Here is a 25,740-nt window from a genome sequence, read left to right as displayed (position 1 = left end):
AACCGCTACCCTTGAACTGAATTACAAAACAGAACAGAGTCACACGTGTATAAAACACACTATGGCTGCTTAAAGGGAAAGGTGAGGTGGGGTGATGCATAAAACAAGGGTTTCAAATTAGCTCAGATACCGTTCCAGAAACCCAATATGTAATAGACAAGACCTACTCCTTGCTCAGTGAACTGGACTCAACACCCCCGATTCACCGCCCAAGAATATATCTGACTAATAAGAATCTTAAAACCTATGTATTGATATCTCTCTGTAAGTGAGTCAAGTGGGTGTAAAGCGGCATACACACAGCAGTGAAAAGCAGCTAAACCCCATTATAAAAATCAATTACTTTCCAAAACCCGTGAAACAAAGACAGTGAAAGAGAGAGAAATTCTTACAAAATTCGTTCAGGGGCTGTGATGCCACCTGGATTGACCATATCTAGACCCACAGCTGATTGAGACATAAGGGTGGACACTCGTGGGGCTGAGAGGTTTGGTGAGGTTGGCTGAGCTAACGCAGACCCTTTAAAGTAAAACGGCGTGGTACCCATCCCATGGGTCCCAAATCTCCAGGTTCAAGGGCATCGTCCTACATTGAAAACATGCATGAGAAACCCCGAAGATGGTACACCGTGTGATCGGGAAAGGTTTCTAAAACGCACCTCATTTCTCATCTCCTTGTGCTCCGGTTCGCCATTCCAGCCCCTTTACTAGCAATCTCCCTCCTTGGAGAATCAGCACCTTTATCCTCCTGTTCCGTACAGGTTGCAAATTGTCCTGAGGATGAACGGGAAGAGGGGGAACCAATGAGAGACTAGCTCTAGGTGTTGGGACAGGCACAGGTCACTCTATTTTCCCATCAGGAAGAAGAATTAACCACAGGCTCAGCCTGCCGCCAGGAACCAGAATACGGCCTGAAGCAATCCTGCGCTTTTGCGGCCAGCTCCCAAGAAAGCGAGTTGAAGAATGGAGCTCAGGGGCACTGCAATTCACAAACCTGCAGACTTAGAAATGATAACTCTCGTCCAAAAATATATTGAGGGAAGGCAACGAAGAGGATTTGAAAGCAAGGCAGAATTGCAGGAAACAGATTTCAGGAGGTAGATTCGAATCGCCTTTAAAGCACAGGAAAAGCGGCAAAACCTCGACAATGATGCCCTTGGCCAAAAAGGGCGTATGCGTTTTTTCCTGAATATATTCAGGAAAAAACGCATACGCCCTTTTTGGCCAACCAAGCAACCTGGAAAGGCAAATCAGCGCTACAAAGAAGTCTCGCTTCCCATCGGTCAAAAGGGCCATGATGAATAAAGTGTCAAAACCAGAAATGCAGACAGGCCATGGAGAAATGGGAGCCTTGCTAGGCTGATGGGCGGGATGTAAATTGCCAACAGCCACTCTGGAGAAGTGTACGGTGTGTCCTGAAACATCTAAAAAACTCAGCTTAGAGAGGATAGGGCACTTCCACTCATGGGCGTATAAATTGGGAAAACTAAAAATCAGCAAGACACAGGCACCCCAAAGTTTTGGGCTACTCTGTTGACAAGAACCTCCACTTCGCTACACCTTAAATATCCCAGGAAAGAGAAGAATGGATAAAGAAGTTGCGGTCCTTATGTACAATGGAATATCACTCAGCCATGAAATCAATGTCATAAGGCTAGTAGCAGCATGATGAGTGGATTTAGGTATGACGATTCTAAGTGAAATAAGTCACACAGAAAAAGACACTTATCATGAGATATCACTTATAGAGGGAATGTCAAAACCGCTACCCTTGAACTGAATTAAAAAACAGAACAGAGTCACACGTTTAGAAAACACACTATGGCTGCTTAACGGGAAAGGTGAGGTGGGGTGATGCATAAAACAAGGGTTTCAAATTAGCTCAGATACCGTTCCAGAAACCCAATATGTAATAGACAAGACCTGCTCCTTGCTCAGTGAACTGGACTCAACACCCCCTATTCACCGCCCAAGAATATATCTGACTAGTAAGAATCTTAAAACCTATGTATTGATATCTCTCTGTAAGTGAGTCAAGTGGGTGTAAAGCGGCATAAACACAGCAGTGAAAAGCAGCTAAACCCCATTATAAAAATCAATTACTTTAAAAAACCCGTGAAACAAAGACAGTGAAAGAGAGAGAAATTCTTACAAAATTCGTTCAGGGGCTGTGATGCCACCTGGATTGACCATATCTAGACCCACAGCTGATTGAGACATAAGGGTGGACACTCTTGGGGCTGAGAGGTTTGGTGAGGTAGGCTGAGCTAACGCAGACCCTTTAAAGTAATACAGCGTGGTACCCATCCCATGGGTCCCAAATCTCCAGGTTCAAGGGCATCGTCCTACATTGAAAACATGCATGAGAAACCCCGAAGATGGTACACCGTGTGATCGGGAAAGGTTTCTAAAACGCACCTCATTTCTCATCTCCTTGTGCTCCGGTTCACCATTCCAGCCGCTTTACTAGCAATCTCCCTCCTTGGAGAATCAGCACCTTTATCCTCCTGTTCCGTACAGGTTGCAAATTGTCCTGAGGGTGAACGGGAAGAGGGGGAACCAATGAGAGACTAGCTCTAGGTGTTGGGGCAGGCACAGGTCATTCTATTTTCCCATCAGGAAGAAGAATTAACCACAGGCTCAGCCTGCCGCCAGGAACCAGAATACGGCCTGAAGCAATCCTGCGCTTTTGCGGCCAGCTCCCAAGAAAGCGAGTTGAAGAATGGAGCTCAGGGGCACTGCAATTCACAAACCTGCAGACTTAGAAATGATAACTCTCGTCCACAAATATATTGAGGGAAGGCAACGAAGAGGATTTGAAAGCAAGGCAGAATTGCAGGAAACAGATTTCAGGAGGTAGATTCGAATCGCCTTTAAAGCACAGGAAAAGCGGCAAAACCTCGACAATGATGCCCTTGGCCAAAAAGGGCGTATGCGTTTTTTCCTGAATATATTCAGGAAAAAACGCATACGCCCTTTTTGGCCAACCAAGCAACCTGGAAAGGCAAATCAGCGCTACAAAGAAGTCTCGCTTCCCATCGGTCAAAAGGGCCATGCTGAATAAAGTGTCAAAACCAGAAATGCAGGACAGGCCATGGAGAATTGGGAGCCTTGCTACGCTGATGGGCGGGATGTAAATTGCCAACAGCCACTCTGGAGAAGTGTACGGTGTGTCCTGAAACATCTAAAAAACTCAGCTTAGAGAGCATAGCACACTTCCACTCATGGGCGTATAAATTGGGAAAACTAAAAATCAGCAAGACACAGGCACCCCAAAGTTTTGGGCTACTCTGTTGACAAGAACCTCCACTTCGTTACACCTTAAATATCCCAGGAAAGAGAAGAATGGATAAAGAAGTTGCGGTCCTTATGTACAATGGAATATCACTCAGCCATGAAATCAATATCATAAGGCTAGTAGCAGCATGATGAGTGGATTTAGGTATGACGATTCTAAGTGAAATAAGTCACACAGAAAAAGACACTTATCATAAGATATCACTTATAGAGGGAATGTAAAAACCGCTACCCTTGAACTGAATTACAAAACAGAACAGAGTCACACGTTTAGAAAACACACTATGGCTGCTTAACGGGAAAGGTGAGGTGGGGTGATGCATAAAACAAGGGTTTCAAATTAGCTCAGATACCGTTCCAGAAACCCAATATGTAATAGACAAGACCTACTCCTTGCTCAGTGAACTGGACTCAACACCCCCTATTCACCGCCCAAGAATATATCTGACTAGTAAGAATCTTAAAACCTATGTATTGATAATTCTCTGTAAGTGAGTCAAGTGGGTGTAAAGCAGCATAAACACAGCAGTGAAAAGCAGCTAAACCCCATTATAAGAATCAATTACTTTTCAAAACCCGTGAAACAAAGACAGTGAAAGAGAGAGAAATTCTTACAAAATTCGTTCAGGGGCTGTGATGCCACCTGGATTGACCATATCTAGACCCACAGCTGATTGAGACATAAGGGTGGACACTCTTGGGGCTGAGAGGTTTGGTGAGGTTTGGTGAGCAAACGCAGACCCTTTAAAGTAATACGGCGTGGTACCCATCCCATGGGTCCCAAATCTCCAGGTTCAAGGGCATCGTCCTACATTGAAAACATGCATGAGAAACCCCGAAGATGGTACACCGTGTGATCGGGAAAGGTTTCTAAAACGCACCTCATTTCTCATCTCCTTGTGCTCCGGTTCACCATTCCAGCCGCTTTACTAGCAATCTCCCTCCTTGGAGAATCAGCACCTTTATCCTCCTGTTCCGTACAGGTTGCAATTTGTCCTGAGGATGAACGGGAAGAGGGGGAACCAATGAGAGACTAGCTCTAGGTGTTGGGGCAGGCACAGGTCACTCTATTTTCCCATCAGGAAGAAGAATTAACCACAGGCTCAGCCTGCCGCCAGGAACCAGAAGACGGTCTGAAGCAATCCTGCGCTTTTGCGGCCAGCTCCCAAGAAAGCGAGTTGAATAATGGAGCTCAGGGGCACTGCAATTCACAAACCTGCAGACTTAGAAATGATAAATCTCATCCACAAATATATTGAGGGAAGGCAACGAAGAGGATTTGAAAGCAAGGCAGAATTGCAGGAAACAGATTTCAGGAGGTAGATTCGAATCGCCTTTAAAGCACAGGAAAAGCGGCAAAACCTCGACAATGATGCCCTTGGCCAAAAAGGGCGTATGCGTTTTTCCTGAATATATTAAGGAAAAAACGCATACGCCCTTTTTGGCCAACCAAGCAACCTGGAAAGGCAAATCAGCGCTACAAAGAAGTCTCGCTTCCCATCGGTCAAAAGGGCCATGCTGAATAAAGTGTCAAAACCAGAAATGCAGGACAGGCCATGGAGAAATGGGAGCCTTGCTACGCTGACGGGCGGGATGTAAATTGCTAACAGCCACTCTGGAGAAGTGTACGGTGTGTCCTGAAACATCTAAAAAACTCAGCTTAGAGACCATAGGGCACTTCCTCTCATGGGCGTATAAATTGGGAAAACTAAAAATCAGCAAGACACAGGCACCCCAAAGTTTTGGGCTGCTCTGTTGACAAGAACCTCCACTTCGTTACACCTTAAATATCCCAGGAAAGAGATGAATGGATAAAGAAGTTGTGGTCCTTATGTACAATGGAATATCACTCAGCCATGAAATCAACGTCATAAGGCTAGTAGCAGCATGATGAGTGGATTTAGGTACGACGATTCTAAGTGAAATAAGTCACACAGAAAAAGACACTTATCATGAGATATCACTTATAGAGGGAATGTCAAAACCGCTACCCTTGAACTGAATTACAAAACAGAACAGAGTCACACGTTTAGAAAACACACTATGGCTGCTTAACGGGAAAGGTGAGGTGGGGTGATGCATAAAACAAGGGTTTCAAATTAGCTCAGATACCGTTCCAGAAACCCAATATGTAATAGACAAGACCTACTCCTTGCTCAGTGAACTGGACTCAACACCCCCTATTCACCGCCCAAGAATATATCTGACTAGTAAGAATCTTAAAACCTATGTATTGATATCTCTCTGTAAGTGAGTCAAGTGGGTGTAAAGCGGCATAAACACAGCAGTGAAAAGCAGCTAAACCCCATTATAAAAATCAATTACTTTAAAAAACCCGTGAAGCAAAGACAGTGAAAGAGAGAGAAATTCTTACAAAATTCGTTCAGGGGCTGTGATGCCACCTGGATTGACCATATCTAGACCCACAGCTGATTGAGACATAAGGGTGGACACTCGTGGGGCTGAGAGGTTTGGTGAGGTTGGCTGAGCTAACGCAGACCCTTTAAAGTAATACGGCGTGGTACCCATCCCATGGGTCCCAAATCTCCAGGTTCAAGGGCATCGTCCTACATTGAAAACATGCATGAGAAACCCCGAAGATGGTACACCGTGTGATCGGGAAAGGTTTCTAAAACGCACCTCATTTCTCATCTCCTTGTGCTCCGGTTCGCCATTCCAGCCGCTTTACTAGCAATCTCCCTCCTTGGAGAATCAGCACCTTTATCCTCCTGTTCCGTACAGGTTGCTAATTGTCCTGAGGATGAACGGGAAGAGGGCGAACCAATGAGAGACTAGCTCTAGGTGTTGGGACAAGCACAGGTCACTCTATTTTCCCATCAGGAAGAAGAATTAACCACAGGCTCAGCCTGCCGCCAGGAACCAGAAGACGGCCTGAAGCAATCCTGCGCTTTTGCGGCCAGCTCTCCAAGAAAGCGAGTTGAAGAATGGAGCTCAGGGGCACTGCAATTCACAAACTTGCAGACTTAGAAATGATAACTCTCGTCCACAAATATATTGAGGGAAGGCAACGAAGAGGATTTGAAAGCAAGGCAGAATTGCAGGAAACAGATTTCAGGAGGTAGATTCGAATCGCCTTTAAAGCACAGGAAAAGCGGCAAAACCTCGACATTGATGCCCTTGGCCAAAAAGGGCGTATGCGTTTTTTCCTGAATATATTCAGGAAAAAACGCATACGCCCTTTTTGGCCAACCAAGCAACCTGGAAAGGCAAATCAGCGCTACAAAGAAGTCTCGCTTCCCATCGGTCAAAAGGGCCATGCTGAATAAAGTGTCAAAACCAGAAATGCAGGACAGGCCATGGAGAAATGGGAGCCTTGCTACGCTGATGGGCGGGATGTAAATTGCCAACAGCCACTCTGGAGAAGTGTACGGTGTGTCCTGAAACATCGAAAAAACTCAGCTTAGAGACCATAGGGCACTTCCTCTCATGGGCGTATAAATTGGGAAAACTAAAAATCAGCAAGACACAGGCACCCCAAAGTTTTGGGCTGCTCTGTTGACAAGAACCTCCACTTCGTTACACCTTAAATATCCCAGGAAAGAGAAGAATGGATAAAGATGTTGCGGTCCTTATGTACAATGGAATATCACTCAGCCATGAAATCAATGTCATAAGGCTAGTAGCAGCATGATGAGTGGATTTAGGTATGACGATTCTAAGTGAAATAAGTGACACAGAAAAAGACACTTATCATAAGATATCACTTATAGAGGGAATGTAAAAACCGCTACCCTTGAACTGAATTACAAAACAGAACAGAGTCACACGTTTAGAAAACACACTATGGCTGCTTAACGGGAAAGGTGAGGTGGGGTGATGCATAAAACAAGGGTTTCAAATTAGCTCAGATACCGTTCCATAAACCCAATATGTAATAGACAAGACCTACTCCTTGCTCAGTGAACTGGACTCAACACCCCCTATTCACCGCCCAAGAATATATCTGACTAGTAAGAATCTTAAAACTTATGTATTGATATCTCTCTGTAAGTGAGTCAAATGGGTGTAAAGCGGCATAAACACAGCAGTGAAAAGCAGCTAAACCCCATTATAAAAATCAATTACTTTTCAAAACCCGTGAAACAAAGACAGTGAAAGAGAGAGAAATTCTTACAAAATTCGTTCAGGGGCTGTGATGCCACCTGGATTGACCATATCTAGACCCACAGCTGATTGAGACATAACGGTGGACACTCTTGGGGCTGAGAGGTTTGGTGAGGTTGGCTGAGCAAACGCAGACCCTTTAAAGTAATACGGCGTGGTACCCATCCCATGGGTCCCAAATCTCCAGGTTCAAGGGCAACGTCCTACATTGAAAACATGCATGAGAAACCCCGAAGATGGTACACCGTGTGATCGGGAAAGGTTTCTAAAACGCACCTCATTTCTCATCTCCTTGTGCTCCGGTTCACCATTCCAGCCGCTTTACTAGCAATCTCCCTCCTTGGAGAATCAGCACCTTTATCCTCCTGTTCCGTACAGGTTGCTAATTGTCCTGAGGATGAACGGGAAGAGGGCGAACCAATGAGAGACTAGCTCTAGGTGTTGGGGCAGGCACAGGTCATTCTATTTTCCCATCAGGAAGAAGAATTAACCACAGGCTCAGCCTGCCGCCATTAACCAGAATACGGCCTGAAGCAATCCTGCGCTTTTGCGGCCAGCTCCCAAGAAAGCGAGTTGAATAATGGAGCTCAGGGGCACTGCAATTCACAAACCTGCAGACTTAGAAATGATAACTCTCGTCCACAAATATATTGAGGGAAGGCAACGAAGAGGATTTGAAAGTAAGGCAGAATTGCAGGAAACAGATTTCAGGAGGTAGATTCGAATCGCCTTTAAAGCACAGGAAAAGCGGCAAAACCTCGACAATGATGCCCTTGGCCAAAAAGGGCGTATGCGTTTTTTCCTGAATATATTCAGGAAAAAACGCATACGCCCTTTTTGGCCAACCAAGCAACCTGGAAAGGCAAATCAGCGCTACAAAGAAGTCTCGCTTCCCATCGGTCAAAAGGGCCATGATGAATAAAGTGTCAAAACCAGAAATGCTGGACAGGCCTTGGAGAAATGGGAGCCATGCTACGCTGATGGGCGGGATGTAAATTGCCAACAGCCACTCTGGAGAAGTGTACGGTGTGTCCTGAAACATCTAAAAAACTCAGCTTAGAGACCATAGGGCACTTCCTCTCATGGGCGTATAAATGGGGAAAACTAAAAATCAGCAAGACACAGGCACCCCAAAGTTTTGGGCTGCTCTGTTGACAAGAACCTCCACTTCGTTACACCTTAAATATCCCAGGAAAGAGAAGAATGGATAAAGAAGTTGTGGTCCTTATGTACAATGGAATATCACTCAGCCATGAAATCAACGTCATAAGGCTAGTAGCAGCATGATGAGTGGATTTAGGTACGACGATTCTAAGTGAAATAAGTCACACAGAAAAAGACACTTATCATGAGATATCACTTATAGAGGGAATGTAAAAACCGCTACCCTTGAACTGAATTACAAAACAGAACAGAGTCACACGTTTAGAAAACACACTATGGCTGCTTAACGGGAAAGGTGAGGTGGGGTGATGCATAAAACAAGGGTTTCAAATTAGCTCAGATACCGTTCCATAAACCCAATATGTAATAGACAAGACCTACTCCTTGCTCAGTGAACTGGACTCAACACCCCCTATTCACCGCCCAAGAATATATCTGACTAGTAAGAATCTTAAAACCTATGTATTGATATCTCTCTGTAAGTGAGTCAAGTGGGTGTAAAGCGGCATAAACACAGCAGTGAAAAGCAGCTAAACCCCATTATAAAAATCAATTACTTTTCAAAACCCGTGAAACAAAGACAGTGAAAGAGAGAGAAATTCTTACAAAATTCGTTCAGGGGCTGTGATGCCACCTGGATTGACCATATCTAGACCCACAGCTGATTGAGACATAAGGGTGGACACTCTTGGGGCTGAGAGGTTTGGTGAGGTTGGGTGAGACAACGCAGACCCTTTAAAGTAATACGGCGTGGTACCCATCCCATGGGTCCCAAATCTCCAGGTTCAAGGGCATCGTCCTACATTGAAAACATGCATGAGAAACCCCGAAGATGGTACACCGTGTGATCGGGAAAGGTTTCTAAAACGCACCTCATTTCTCATCTCCTTGTGCTCCGGTTCACCATTCCAGCCGCTTTACTAGCAATCTCCCTCCTTGGAGAATCAGCACCTTTATCCTCCTGTTCCGTACAGGTTGCTAATTGTCCTGAGGATGAACGGGAAGAGGGGGAACCAATGAGAGACTAGCTCTAGGTGTTGGGGCAGGCACAGGTCATTCTATTTTCCCATCAGGAAGAAGAATTAACCACAGGCTCAGCCTGCCGCCATTAACCAGAATACGGCCTGAAGCAATCCTGCGCTTTTGCGGCCAGCTCCCAAGAAAGCGAGTTGAAGAATGGAGCTCAGGGGCACTGCAATTCACAAACTTGCAGACTTAGAAATGATAACTCTCGTCCACAAATATATTGAGGGAAGGCAACGAAGAGGATTTGAAAGCAAGGCAGAATTGCAGGAAACAGATTTCAGGAGGTAGATTCGAATCGCCTTTAAAGCACAGGAAAAGCGGCAAAACCTCGACAATGATGCCCTTGGCCAAAAAGGGCGCATGCGTTTTTTCCTGAATATATTCAGGAAAAAACGCATGCGCCCTTTTTGGCCAACCAAGCAACCTGGAAAGGCAAATCAGCGCTACAAAGAAGTCTCGCTTCCCATCGGTCAAAAGGGCCATGCTGAATAAAGTGTCAAAACCAGAAATGCAGGACAGGCCATGGAGAAATGGGAGCCTTGCTACGCTGATGGGCGGGATGTAAATTGCCAACAGCCACTCTGGAGAAGTGTACGGTGTGTCCTGAAACATCTAAAAAACTCAGCTTAGAGACCATAGGGCACTTCCTCTCATGGGCGTATAAATTGGGAAAACTAAAAATCAGCAAGACACAGGCACCCCAAAGTTTTGGGCTGCTCTGTTGACAAGAACCTCCACTTCGTTACACCTTAAATATCCCAGGAAAGAGAAGAATGGATAAAGAAGTTGCGGTCCTTATGTACAATGGAATATCACTCAGCCATGAAATCAATGTCATAAGGCTGGTAGCAGCATGATGAGTGGATTTAGGTATGACGATTCTAAGTGAAATAAGTCACACAGAAAAAGACACTTATCATAAGATATCACTTATAGAGGGAATGTAAAAACCGCTACCCTTGAACTGAATTACAAAACAGAACAGAGTCACACGTTTAGAAAACACACTATGGCTGCTTAACGGGAAAGGTGAGGTGGGGTGATGCATAAAACAAGGGTTTCAAATTAGCTCAGATACCGTTCCATAAACCCAATATGTAATAGACAAGACCTACTCCTTGCTCAGTGAACTGGACTCAACACCCCCTATTCACCGCCCAAGAATATATCTGACTAGTAAGAATCTTAAAACTTATGTATTGATATCTCTCTGTAAGTGAGTCAAATGGGTGTAAAGCGGCATAAACACAGCAGTGAAAAGCAGCTAAACCCCATTATAAAAATCAATTACTTTTCAAAACCCGAGAAACAAAGACAGTGAAAGAGAGAGAAATTCTTACAAAATTCGTTCAGGGGCTGTGATGCCACCTGGATTGACCATATCTAGACCCACAGCTGATTGAGACATAAGGGTGGACACTCGTGGGGCTGAGAGGTTTGGTGAGGTTGGCTGAGCAAACGCACACCCTTTAAAGTAATACGGCGTGGTACCCATCCCATGGGTCCCAAATCTCCAGGTTCAAGGGCATCGTCCTACATTGAAAACATGCATGAGAAACCCCGAAGATGGTACACCGTGTGATCGGGAAAGGTTTCTAAAACGCACCTCATTTCTCATCTCCTTGTGCTCCGGTTCGCCATTCCAGCCGCTTTACTAGCAATCTCCCTCCTTGGAGAATCAGCACCTTTATCCTCCTGTTCCGTACAGGTTGCAATTTGTCCTGAGGATGAACGGGAAGAGGGGGAACCAATGAGAGACTAGCTCTAGGTGTTGGGACAGGCACAGGTCACTCTATTTTCCCATCAGGAAGAAGAATTAACCACAGGCTCAGCCTGCCGCCAGGAACCAGAAGACGGCCTGAAGCAATCCTGCGCTTTTGCGGCCAGCTCTCCAAGAAAGCGAGTTGAATAATGGAGCTCAGGGGCACTGCAATTCACAAACCTGCAGACTTAAAAATGATAACTCTCGTCCACAAATATATTGAGGGAAGGCAACAAAGAGGATTTGAAAGCAAGGCAGAATTGCAGGAAACAGATTTCAGGAGGTAGATTCGAATCGCCTTTAAAGCACAGGAAAAGCGGCAAAACCTCGACAATGATGCCCTTGGCCAAAAAGGGCGTATGCGTTTTTTCCTGAATATATTCAGGAAAAAACGCATACGCCCTTTTTGGCCAACCAAGCAACCTGGAAAGGCAAATCAGCGCTACAAAGAAGTCTCGCTTCCCATCGGTCAAAAGGGCCATGCTGAATAAAGTGTCAAAACCAGAAATGCAGGACAGGCCATGGAGAAATGGGAGCCTTGCTACGCTGATGGGCGGGATGTAAATTGCCAACAGCCACTCTGGAGAAGTGTACGGTGTGTCCTGAAACATCTAAAAAACTCAGCTTAGAGACCATAGGGCACTTCCTCTCATGGGCGTATAAATTGGGAAAACTAAAAATCAGCAAGACACAGGCACCCCAAAGTTTTGGGCTGCTCTGTTGACAAGAACCTCCACTTCGTTACACCTTAAATATCCCAGGAAAGAGAAGAATGCATAAAGAAGTTGTGGTCCTTATGTACAATGGAATATCACTCAGCCATGAAATCAACGTCATAAGGCTGGGAGCAGCATGATGAGTGGATTTAGGTACGACGATTCTAAGTGAAATAAGTCACACAGAAAAAGACACTTATCATGAGATATCACTTACAGAGGGAATGTAAAAACCGCTACCCTTGAACTGAATTACAAAACAGAACAGAGTCACACGTTTAGAAAACACACTATGGCTGCTTAACGGGAAAGGTGAGGTGGGGTGATGCATAAAACAAGGGTTTCAAATTAGCTCAGATACCGTTCCATAAACCCAATATGTAATAGACAAGACATACTCCTTGCTCAGTGAACTGGACTCAACACCCCGTATTCACCGCCCAAGAATATATCTGACTAGTAAGAATCTTAAAACCTATGTATTGATATCTCTCTGTAAGTGAGTCAAGTGGGTGTAAAGCGGCATAAACACAGCAGTGAAAAGCAGCTAAACCCCATTATAAAAATCAATTACTTTAAAAAACCCGTGAAACAAAGGCAGTGAAAGAGAGAGAAATTCTTACAAAATTCGTTCAGGGGCTGTGATGCCACCTGGATTGACCATATCTAGACCCACAGCTGATTGAGACATAAGGGTGGACACTCGTGGGGCTGAGAGGTTTGGTGAGGTTGGCTGAGCTAACGCAGACCCTTTAAAGTAATTCGGCGTGGTACCCATCCCATGGGTCCCAAATCTCCAGGTTCAAGGGCATCGTCCTACATTGAAAACATGCATGAGAAACCCCGAAGATGGTACACCGTGTGATCGGGAAAGGTTTCTAAAACGCACCTCATTTCTCATCTCCCTGTGCTCCGGTTCGCCATTCCAGCCGCTTTACTAGCAATCTCCCTCCTTGGAGAATCAGCACCTTTATCCTCCTGTTCCGTACAGGTTGCAAATTGTCCTGAGGATGAACGGGAAGAGGGGGAACCAATGAGAGACTAGCTCTAGGTGTTGGGGCAGGCACAGGTCATTCTATTTTCCCATCAGGAAGAAGAATTAACCACAGGCTCAGCCTGCCGCCAGGAACCAGAATACGGCCTGAAGCAATCCTGCGCTTTTGCGGCCAGCTCCCAAGAAAGCGAGTTGAAGAATGGAGCTCAGGGGCACTGCAATTCACAAACCTGCAGTCTTAGAAATGATAACTCTCGTCCACAAATATATTGAGGGAAGGCAACGAAGAGGATTTGAAAGCAAGGCAGAATTGCAGGAAACAGATTTCAGGAGGTAGATTCGAATCGCCTTTAAAGCACAGGAAAAGCGGCAAAACCTCGACAATGATGCCCTTGGCCAAAAAGGGCGTATGCGTTTTTTCCTGAATATATTCAGGAAAAAACGCATACGCCCTTTTTGGCCAACCAAGCAACCTGGAAAGGCAAATCAGCGCTACAAAGAAGTCTCGCTTCCCATCGGTCAAAAGGGCCATGATGAATAAAGTGTCAAAACCAGAAATGCAGGACAGGCCATGGAGAAATGGGAGCCTTGCTACGCTGATGGGCGGGATGTAAATTGCCAACAGCCACTCTGGAGAAGTGTACGGTGTGTCCTGAAACATCTAAAAAACTCAGCTTAGAGAGCATAGCACACTTCCACTCATGGGCGTATAAATTGGGAAAACTAAAAATCAGCAAGACACAGGCACCCCAAAGTTTTGGGCTACTCTGTTGACAAGAACCTCCACTTCGTTACACCTTAAATATCCCAGGAAAGAGAAGAATGGATAAAGAAGTTGCGGTCCTTATGTACAATGGAATATCACTCAGCCATGAAATCAATGTCATAAGGCTGGTAGGAGCATGATGAGTGGATTTAGGTATGACGATTCTAAGTGAAATAAGTCACACAGAAAAAGACACTTATCATAAGATATCACTTATAGAGGGAATGGAAAAACCGCTACCCTTGAACTGAATTACAAAACAGAACAGAGTCACACGTTTAGAAAACACACTATGGCTGCTTAACGGGAAAGGTGAGGTGGGGTGATGCATAAAACAAGGGTTTCAAATTAGCTCAGATACCGTTCCATAAACCCAATATGTAATAGACAAGACCTACTCCTTGCTCAGTGAACTGGACTCAACACCCCCTATTCACCGCCCAAGAATATATCTGACTAGTAAGAATCTTAAAACTTATGTATTGATATCTCTCTGTAAGTGAGTCAAATGGGTGTAAAGCGGCATAAACACAGCAGTGAAAAGCAGCTAAACCCCATTATAAAAATCAATTACTTTTCAAAACCCGTGAAACAAAGACAGTGAAAGAGAGAGAAATTCTTACAAAATTCGTTCAGGGGCTGTGATGCCACCTGGATTGACCATATCTAGACCCACAGCTGATTGAGACATAAGGGTGGACACTCTTGGGGCTGAGAGGTTTGGTGAGGTTGGCTGAGCAAACGAAGACCCTTTAAAGTAATACGGCGTGGTACCCATCCCATGGGTCCCAAATCTCCAGGTTCAAGGGCAACGTCCTACATTGAAAACATGCATGAGAAACCCCGAAGATGGTACACCGTGTGATCGGGAAAGGTTTCTAAAACGCACCTCATTTCTCATCTCCTTGTGCTCCGGTTCGCCATTCCAGCCGCTTTACTAGCAATCTCCCTCCTTGGAGAATCAGCACCTTTATCCTCCTGTTCCGTACAGGTTGCTAATTGTCCTGAGGATGAACGGGAAGAGGGGGAACCAATGAGAGACTAGCTCTAGGTGTTGGGGCAGGCACAGGTCATTCTATTTTCCCATCAGGAAGAAGAATTAACCACAGGCTCAGCCTGCCGCCATTAACCAGAATACGGCCTGAAGCAATCCTGCGCTTTTGCGGCCAGCTCCCAAGAAAGCGAGTTGAAGAATGGAGCTCAGGGGCACTGCAATTCACAAACCTGCAGACTTAGAAATGATAACTCTCGTCCACAAATATATTGAGGGAAGGCAACGAAGAGGATTTGAAAGCAAGGCAGAATTGCAGGAAACAGATTTCAGGAGGTAGATTCGAATCGCCTTTAAAGCACAGGAAAAGCGGCAAAACCTCGACAATGATGCCCTTGGCCAAAAAGGGCGTATGCGTTTTTTCCTGAATATATTCAGGAAAAAACGCATACGCCCTTTTTGGCCAACCAAGCAACCTGGAAAGGCAAATCAGCGCTACAAAGAAGTCTCGCTTCCCATCGGTCAAAAGGGCCATGATGAATAAAGTGTCAAAACCAGAAATGCTGGACAGGCCTTGGAGAAATGGGAGCCATGCTACGCTGATGGGCGGGATGTAAATTGCCAACAGCCACTCTGGAGAAGTGTACGGTGTGTCCTGAAACATCTAAAAAACTCAGCTTAGAGACCATAGGGCACTTCCTCTCATGGGCGTATAAATGGGGAAAACTAAAAATCAGCAAGACACAGGCACCCCAAAGTTTTGGGCTGCTCTGTTGACAAGAACCTCCACTTCGTTACACCTTAAATATCCCAGGAAAGAGAAGAATGGATAAAGAAGTTGTGGTCCTTATGTACAATGGAATATCACTCAGCCATGAAATCAACGTCATAAGGCTAGTAGCAGCATGATGAGTGGATTTAGGTACGACGATTCTAAGTGAAATAAGTCACACAGAAAAAGACACTTATCATGAGATATCACTTATAGAGGGAATGTAAAAACCGCTACCCTTGAACTGAATTACAAAACAGAACAGAGTCACACGTTTAGAAAACACACTATGGCTGCTTAACGGGAAAGGTGAGGTGGGGTGATGCATAAAACAAGGGTTTCAAATTAGCTCAGATACCGTTCCATAAACCCAATATGTAATAGACAAGACCTACTCCTTGCTCAGTGAACTGGACTCAACACCCCCTATTCACCGCCCAAGAATATATCTGACTAGTAAGAATCTTAAAACCTATGTATTGATATCTCTCTGTAAGTGAGTCAAGTGGGTGTAAAGCGGCATAAACACAGCAGTGAAAAGCAGCTAAACCCCATTATAAAAATCAATTACTTTAAAAAACCCGTGAAGCAAAGACAGTGAAAGAGAGAGAAATTCTTACAAAATTCGTTCAGGGGCTGTGATGCCACCTGGATTGACCATATCTAGACCCACAGCTGATTGAGACATAAGGGTGGACACTCGTGGGGCTGAGAGGTTTGGTGAGGTTGGCTGAGCTAACGCAGACCCTTTAAAGTAATACGGCGTGGTACCCATCCCATGGGTCCCAAATCTCCAGGTTCAAGGGCATCGTCCTGCATTGAAAACATGCATGAGAAACCCCGAAGATGGTACACCGTGTGATCGGGAAAGGTTTCTAAAACGCACCTCATTTCTCATCTCCTTGTGCTCCGGTTCGCCATTCCAGCCGCTTTACTAGCAATCTCCCTCCTTGGAGAATCAGCACCTTTATCCTCCTGTTCCGTACAGGTTGCAATTTGTCCTGAGGATGAACGGGAAGAGGGGGAACCAATGAGAGACTAGCTCTAGGTGTTGGGACAGGCACAGGTCACTCTATTTTCCCATCAGGAAGAAGAATTAACCACAGGCTCAGCCTGCCGCCAGGAACCAGAAGACGGCCTGAAGCAATCCTGCGCTTTTGCGGCCAGCTCTCCAAGAAAGCGAGTTGAATAATGGAGCTCAGGGGCACTGCAATTCACAAACCTGCAGACTTAAAAATGATAACTCTCGTCCACAAATATATTGAGGGAAGGCAACAAAGAGGATTTGAAAGCAAGGCAGAATTGCAGGAAACAGATTTCAGGAGGTAGATTCGAATCGCCTTTAAAGCACAGGAAAAGCGGCAAAACCTCGACAATGATGCCCTTGGCCAAAAAGGGCGTATGCGTTTTTTCCTGAATATATTCAGGAAAAAACGCATACGCCCTTTTTGGCCAACCAAGCAACCTGGAAAGGCAAATCAGCGCTACAAAGAAGTCTCGCTTCCCATCGGTCAAAAGGGCCATGCTGAATAAAGTGTCAAAACCAGAAATGCAGGACAGGCCATGGAGAAATGGGAGCCTTGCTACGCTGATGGGCGGGATGTAAATTGCCAACAGCCACTCTGCAGAAGTGTACGGTGTGTCCTGAAACATCTAAAAAACTCAGCTTAGAGACCATAGGGCACTTCCTCTCATGGGCGTATAAATTGGGAAAACTAAAAATCAGCAAGACACAGGCACCCCAAAGTTTTGGGCTGCTCTGTTGACAAGAACCTCCACTTCGTTACACCTTAAATATCCCAGGAAAGAGAAGAATGGATAAAGAAGTTGCGGTCCTTATGTACAATGGAATATCACTCAGCCATGAAATCAATGTCATAAGGCTAGTAGCAGCATGATGAGTGGATTTAGGTATGACGATTCTAAGTGAAATAAGTCACACAGAAAAAGACACTTATCATAAGATATCACTTATAGAGGGAATGTAAAAACCGCTACCCTTGAACTGAATTACAAAACAGAACAGAGTCACACGTTTAGAAAACACACTATGGCTGCTTAACGGGAAAGGTGAGGTGCGGTGATGCATAAAAAAAGGGTTTCAAATTAGCTCAGATACCGTTCCAGAAACCCAATATGTAATAGACAAGACCTACTCCTTGCTCAGTGAACTGGACTCAACACCCCCTATTCACCGCCCAAGAATATATCTGACTAGTAAGAATCTTAAAACCTATGTATTGATATCTCTCTGTAAGTGAGTCAAATGGGTGTAAAGCGGCATAAACACAGCAGTGAAAAGCAGCTAAACCCCATTATAAAAATCAATTACTTTTCAAAACCCGTGAAACAAAGACAGTGAAAGAGAGAGAAATTGTTACAAAATTCGTTCAGGGGCTGTGATGCCACCTGGATTGACCATATCTAGACCCACAGCTGATTGAGACATAAGGGTGGACACTCTTGGGGCTGAGAGGTTTGGTGAGGTTGGGTGAGCAAACGCAGACCCTTTAAAGTAATACGGCGTGGTACCCATCCCATGGGTCCCAAATCTCCAGGTTCAAGGGCATCGTCCTACATTGAAAACATGCATGAGAAACCCCGAAGATGGTACACCGTGTGATCGGGAAAGGTTTCTAAAACGCACCTCATTTCTCATCTCCTTGTGCTCCGGTTCACCATTCCAGCCGCTTTACTAGCAATCTCCCTCCTTGGAGAATCAGCACCTTTATCCTCCTGTTCCGTACAGGTTGCTAATTGTCCGGAGGATGAACGGGAAGAGGGGGAACCAATGAGAGACTAGCTCTAGGTGTTGGGGCAGGCACAGGTCATTCTATTTTCCCATCAGGAAGAAGAATTAACCACAGGCTCAGCCTGCCGCCATTAACCAGAGTACGGCCTGAAGCAATCCTGCGCTTTTGCGGCCAGCTCCCAAGAAAGCGAGTTGAATAATGGAGCTCAGGGGCACTGCAATTCACAAACCTGCAGACTTAGAAATGATAACTCTCGTCCACAAATATATTGAGGGAAGGCAACGAAGAGGATTTGAAAGCAAGGCAGAATTGCAGGAAACAGATTTCAGGAGGTAGATTCGAATCGCCTTTAAAGCACAGGAAAAGCGGCAAAACCTCGACATTGATGCCCTTGGCCAAAAAGGGCGTATGCGTTTTTTCCTGAATATATTCAGGAAAAAACGCATACGCCCTTTTTGGCCAACCAAGCAACCTGGAAAGGCAAATCAGCGCTACAAAGAAGTCTCGCTTCCCATCGGTCAAAAGGGCCATGCTGAATAAAGTGTCAAAACCAGAAATGCAGGACAGGCCATGGAGAAATGGGAGCCTTGCTACGCTGATGGGCGGGATGTAAATTGCCAACAGCCACTCTGGAGAAGTGTACGGTGTGTCCTGAAACATCTAAAAAACTCAGCTTAGAGACCATAGGGCACTTCCTCTCATGGGCGTATAAATTGGGAAAACTAAAAATCAGCAAGACACAGGCACCCCAAAGTTTTGGGCTGCTCTGTTGACAAGAACCTCCACTTCGTTACACCTTAAATATCCCAGGAAAGAGAAGAATGGATAAAGAAGTTGCGGTCCTTATGTACAATGGAATATCACTCAGCCATGAAATCAATGTCATAAGGCTGGTAGCAGCATGATGAGTGGATTTAGGTATGACGATTCTAAGTGAAATAAGTCACACAGAAAAAGACACTTATCATAAGATATCACTTATAGAGGGAATGTAAAAACCGCTACCCTTGAACTGAATTACAAAACAGAACAGAGTCACACGTTTAGAAAACACACTATGGCTGCTTAACGGGAAAGGTGAGGTGGGGTGATGCATAAAACAAGGGTTTCAAATTAGCTCAGATACCGTTCCATAAACCCAATATGTAATAGACAAGACCTACTCCTTGCTCAGTGAACTGGACTCAACACCCCCTATTCACCGCCCAAGAATATATCTGACTAGTAAGAATCTTAAAACTTATGTATTGATATCTCTCTGTAAGTGAGTCAAATGGGTGTAAAGCGGCATAAACACAGCAGTGAAAAGCAGCTAAACCCCATTATAAATATCAATTACTTTTCAAAACCCGTGAAACAAAGACAGTGAAAGAGAGAGAAATTCTTACAAAATTCGTTCAGGGGCTGTGATACCACCTGGATTGACCATATCTAGACCCACAGCTGATTGAGACATAAGGGTGGACACTCTTGGGGCTGAGAGGTTTGGTGAGGTTGGCTGAGCAAACGCAGACCCTTTAAAGTAATACGGCGTGGTACCCATCCCATGGGTCCCAAATCTCCAGGTTCAAGGGCAACGTCCTACATTGAAAACATGCATGAGAAACCCCGAAGATGGTACACCGTGTGATCGGGAAAGGTTTCTAAAACGCACCTCATTTCTCATCTCCTTGTGCTCCGGTTCACCATTCCAGCCGCTTTACTAGCAATCTCCCTCCTTGGAGAATCAGCACCTTTATCCTCCTGTTCCGTACAGGTTGCTAATTGTCCTGAGGATGAACGGGAAGAGGGGGAACCAATGAGAGACTAGCTCTAGGTGTTGGGGCAGGCACAGGTCATTCTATTTTCCCATCAGGAAGAAGAATTAACCACAGGCTCAGCCTGCCGCCATTAACCAGAATACGGCCTGAAGCAATCCTGCGCTTTTGCGGCAAGCTCCCAAGAAAGCGAGTTGAAGAATGGAGCTCAGGGGCACTGCAATTGACAAACCTGCAGACTTAGAAATGATAACTCTCGTCCACAAATATATTGAGGGAAGGCAACGAAGAGGATTTGAAAGCAAGGCAGAATTGCAGGAAACAGATTTCAGGAGGTAGATTCGAATCGCCTTTAAAGCACAGGAAAAGCGGCAAAACCTCGACAATGATGCCCTTGGCCAAAAAGGGCGTATGCGTTTTTGCCTGAATATATTCAGGAAAAAACGCATACGCCCTTTTTGGCCAACCAAGCAACCTGGAAAGGCAAATCAGCGCTACAAAGAAGTCTCGCTTCCCATCGGTCAAAAGGGCCATGATGAATAAAGTGTCAAAACCAGAAATGCTGGACAGGCCTTGGAGAAATGGGAGCCATGCTACGCTGATGGGCGGGATGTAAATTGCCAACAGCCACTCTGGAGAAGTGTACAGTGTGTCCTGAAACATCTAAAAAACTCAGCTTAGAGACCATAGGGCACTTCCTCTCATGGGCGTATAAATGGGGAAAACTAAAAATCAGCAAGACACAGGCACCCCAAAGTTTTGGGCTGCTCTGTTGACAAGAACCTCCACTTCGTTACACCTTAAATATCCCAGGAAAGAGAAGAATGGATAAAGAAGTTGTGGTCCTTATGTACAATGGAATATCACTCAGCCATGAAATCAACGTCATAAGGCTAGTAGCAGCATGATGAGTGGATTTAGGTACGACGATTCTAAGTGAAATAAGTCACACAGAAAAAGACACTTATCATGAGATATCACTTATAGAGGGAATGTAAAAACCGCTACCCTTGAACTGAATTACAAAACAGAACAGAGTCACACGTTTAGAAAACACACTATGGCTGCTTAACGGGAAAGGTGAGGTGGGGTGATGCATAAAACAAGGGTTTCAAATTAGCTCAGATACCGTTCCATAAACCCAATATGTAATAGACAAGACCTACTCCTTGCTCAGTGAACTGGACTCAACACCCCCTATTCACCGCCCAAGAATATATCTGACTAGTAAGAATCTTAAAACCTATGTATTGATATCCCTCTGTAAGTGAGTCAAGTGGGTGTAAAGCGGCATAAACACAGCAGTGAAAAGCAGCTAAACCCCATTATAAAAATCAATTACTTTAAAAAACCCGTGAAGCAAAGACAGTGAAAGAGAGAGAAATTCTTACAAAATTCGTTCAGGGGCTGTGATGCCACCTGGATTGACCATATCTAGACCCACAGCTGATTGAGACATAAGGGTGGACACTCGTGGGGCTGAGAGGTTTGGTGAGGTTGGCTGAGCTAACGCAGACCCTTTAAAGTAATACGGCGTGGTACCCATCCCATGGGTCCCAAATCTCCAGGTTCAAGGGCATCGTCCTACATTGAAAACATGCATGAGAAACCCCGAAGATGGTACACCGTGTGATCGGGAAAGGTTTCTAAAACGCACCTCATTTCTCATCTCCTTGTGCTCCGGTTCGCCATTCCAGCCGCTTTACTAGCAATCTCCCTCCTTGGAGAATCAGCACCTTTATCCTCCTGTTCCGTACAGGTTGCAATTTGTCCTGAGGATGAACGGGAAGAGGGGGAACCAATGAGAGACTAGCTCTAGGTGTTGGGACAGGCACAGGTCACTCTATTTTCCCATCAGGAAGAAGAATTAACCACAGGCTCAGCCTGCCGCCAGGAACCAGAAGACGGCCTGAAGCAATCCTGCGCTTTTGCGGCCAGCTCTCCAAGAAAGCGAGTTGAATAATGGAGCTCAGGGGCACTGCAATTCACAAACCTGCAGACTTAAAAATGATAACTCTCGTCCACAAATATATTGAGGGAAGGCAACAAAGAGGATTTGAAAGCAAGGCAGAATTGCAGGAAACAGATTTCAGGAGGTAGATTCGAATCGCCTTTAAAGCACAGGAAAAGCGGCAAAACCTCGACAATGATGCCCTTGGCCAAAAAGGGCGTATGCGTTTTTTCCTGAATATATTCAGGAAAAAACGCATACGCCCTTTTTGGCCAACCAAGCAACCTGGAAAGGCAAATCAGCGCTACAAAGAAGTCTCGCTTCCCATCGGTCAAAAGGGCCATGCTGAATAAAGTGTCAAAACCAGAAATGCAGGACAGGCCATGGAGAAATGGGAGCCTTGCTACGCTGATGGGCGGGATGTAAATTGCCAACAGCCACTCTGGAGAAGTGTACGGTGTGTCCTGAAACATCTAAAAAACTCAGCTTAGAGACCATAGGGCACTTCCTCTCATGGGCGTATAAATTGGGAAAACTAAAAATCAGCAAGACACAGGCACCCCAAAGTTTTGGGCTGCTCTGTTGACAAGAACCTCCACTTCGTTACACCTTAAATATCCCAGGAAAGAGAAGAATGGATAAAGAAGTTGTGGTCCTTATGTACAATGGAATATCACTCAGCCATGAAATCAACGTCATAAGGCTAGTAGCAGCATGATGAGTGGATTTAGGTATGACGATTCTAAGTGAAATAAGTCACACAGAAAAAGACACTTATCATGAGATATCACTTATAGAGGGAATGTCAAAACCGCTACCCTTGAACTGAATTACAAAACAGAACAGAGTCACACGTTTAGAAAACACACTATGGCTGCTTAACGGGAAAGGTGAGGTGGGGTGATGCATAAAACAAGGGTTTCAAATTAGCTCAGATACCGTTCCAGAAACCCAATATGTAATAGACAAGACCTACTCCTTGCTCAGTGAACTGGACTCAACACCCCCTATTCACCGCCCAAGAATATATCTGAATAGTAAGAATCTTAAAACCTATGTATTGATATCTCTCTGTAAGTGAGTCAAGTGGGTGTAAAGCGGCATAAACACAGCAGTGAAAAGCAGCTAAACCCCATTATAAAAATCAATTACGTTTCAAAACCCGGGAAACAAAGACAGTGAAAGAGAGAGAAATTCTTACAAAATTCGTTCAGGGGCTGTGATGCCACCTGGATTGACCATATCTAGACCCACAGCTGATTGAGACATAAGGGTGGACACTCTTGGGGCTGAGAGGTTTGGTGAGGTTGGGTGAGAAAACGCAGACCCTTTAAAGTAATACGGCGTGGTACCCATCCCATGGGTCCCAAATCTCCAGGTTCAAGGGCATCGTCCTACATTGAAAACATGCATGAGAAACCCCGAAGATGGTACACCGTGTGATCGGGAAAGGTTTCTAAAACGCACCTCATTTCTCATCTCCTTGTGCTCCGGTTCGCCATTCCAGCCGCTTTACTAGCAATCTCCCTCCTTGGAGAATCAGCACCTTTATCCTCCTGTTCCGTACAGGTTGCAAATTGTCCTGAGGATGAACGGGAAGAGGGGGAACCAATGAGAGACTAGCTCTAGGTGTTGGGGCAGGCACAGGTCATTCTATTTTCCCATCAGGAAGAAGAATTAACCACAGGCTCAGCCTGCCGCCAGGAACCAGAATACGGCCTGAAGCAATCCTGCGCTTTTGCGGCCAGCTCCCAAGAAAGCGAGTTGAAGAATGGAGCTCAGGGGCACTGCAATTCACAGACCTGCAGTCTTAGAAATGATAACTCTCGTCCACAAATATATTGAGGGAAGGCAACGAAGAGGATTTGAAAGCAAGGCAGAATTGCAGGAAACAGATTTCAGGAGGTAGATTCGAATCGCCTTTAAAGCACAGGAAAAGCGGCAAAACCTCGACAATGATGCCCTTGGCCAAAAAGGGCGTATGCGTTTTTTCCTGAATATATTCAGGAAAAAACGCATACGCCCTTTTTGGCCAACCAAGCAACCTGGAAAGGCAAATCAGCGCTACAAAGAAGTCTCGCTTCCCATCGGTCAAAAGGGCCAAGCTGAATAAAGTGTCAAAACCAGAAATGCTGGACAGGCCTTGGAGAAATGGGAGCCTTGCTACACTGATGGGCGGGATGTAAATTGCCAACAGCCACACTGGAGAAGTGTACGGTATGTCCTGAAACATCTAAAAAACTCAGCTTAGAGACCATAGGGCACTTCCTCTCATGGGCGTATAAATTGGGAAAACTAAAAATCAGCAAGACACAGGCACCCCAAAGTTTTGGGCTGCTCTGTTGACAAGAACCTCCACTTCGTTACACCTTAAATATCCCAGGAAAGAGAAGAATGGATAAACAAGTTGTGGTCCTTATGCACAATGGAATATCACTCAGCCATGAAATCAACGTCATAAGGCTAGTAGCAGCATGATGAGTGGATTTAGGTACGACGATTCTAAGTGAAATAAGTCACACAGAAAAAGACACTTATCATAAGATATCACTTATAGAGGGAATGTCAAAACCGCTACCCTTGAATTGAATTACAAAACAGAACAGAGTCACACGTTTACAAAACACACTATGGCTGCTTAACGGGAAAGGTGAGGTGGGGTGATGCATAAAACAAGGGTTTCAAATTAGCTCAGATACCGTTCCAGAAACCCAATATGTAATAGACAAGACCTACTCCTTGCTCAGTGAACTGGACTCAACACCCCCTATTCACCGCCCAAGAATATATCTGACTAGTAAGAATCTTAAAACCTATGTATTGATATCTCTCTGTAAGTGAGTCAAATGGGTGTAAAGCGGCATAAACACAGCAGTGAAAAGCAGCTAAACCCCATTATAAAAATCAATTACTTTTCAAAACCCGTGAAACAAAGACAGTGAAAGAGAGAGAAATTCTTACAAAATTCGTTCAGGGGCTGTGATGCCACCTGGATTGACCATATCTAGACCCACAGCTGATTGAGACATAAGGGTGGACACTCTTGGGGCTGAGAGGTTTGGTGAGGTTGGGTGAGCAAACGCAGATCCTTTAAAGTAATACGGCGTGGTACCCATCCCATGGGTCCCAAATCTCCAGGTTCAAGGGCAACGTCCTACATTGAAAACATGCATGAGAAACCCCGAAGATGGTACACCGTGTGATCGGGAAAGGTTTCTAAAACGCACCTCATTTCTCATCTCCTTGTGCTCCGGTTCACCATTCCAGCCACTTTACTAGCAATCTCCCTCCTTGGAGAATCAGCACCTTTATCCTCCTGTTCCGTACAGGTTGCAAATTGTCCTGAGGATGAACGGGAAGAGGGGGAACCAATGAGAGACTAGCTCTAGGTGTTGGGGCAGGCACAGGTCATTCTATTTTCCCATCAGGAAGAAGAATTAACCACAGGCTCAGCCTGCCGCCAGGAACCAGAATACGGCCTGAAGCAATCCTGCGCTTTTGCGGCCAGCTCCCAAGAAAGCGAGTTGAAGAATGGAGCTCAGGGGCACTGCAATTCACAAACCTGCAGACATAGAGATGCTAACTCTCGTCCACAAATATATTGAGGGAAGGCAACGAAGAGGATTTGAAAGCAAGGCAGAATTGCAGGAAACAGATTTCAGGAGGT

This window comes from Balaenoptera borealis, assembly GCF_965194805.1.
Source record: "Balaenoptera borealis genome assembly, chromosome: 9".
NCBI classification, from domain to species: Eukaryota; Metazoa; Chordata; class Mammalia; order Artiodactyla; family Balaenopteridae; genus Balaenoptera; species Balaenoptera borealis.
The sequence above is the reverse complement of the archived record's forward strand: the minus strand, read 5'-3'. Positions refer to the sequence as shown.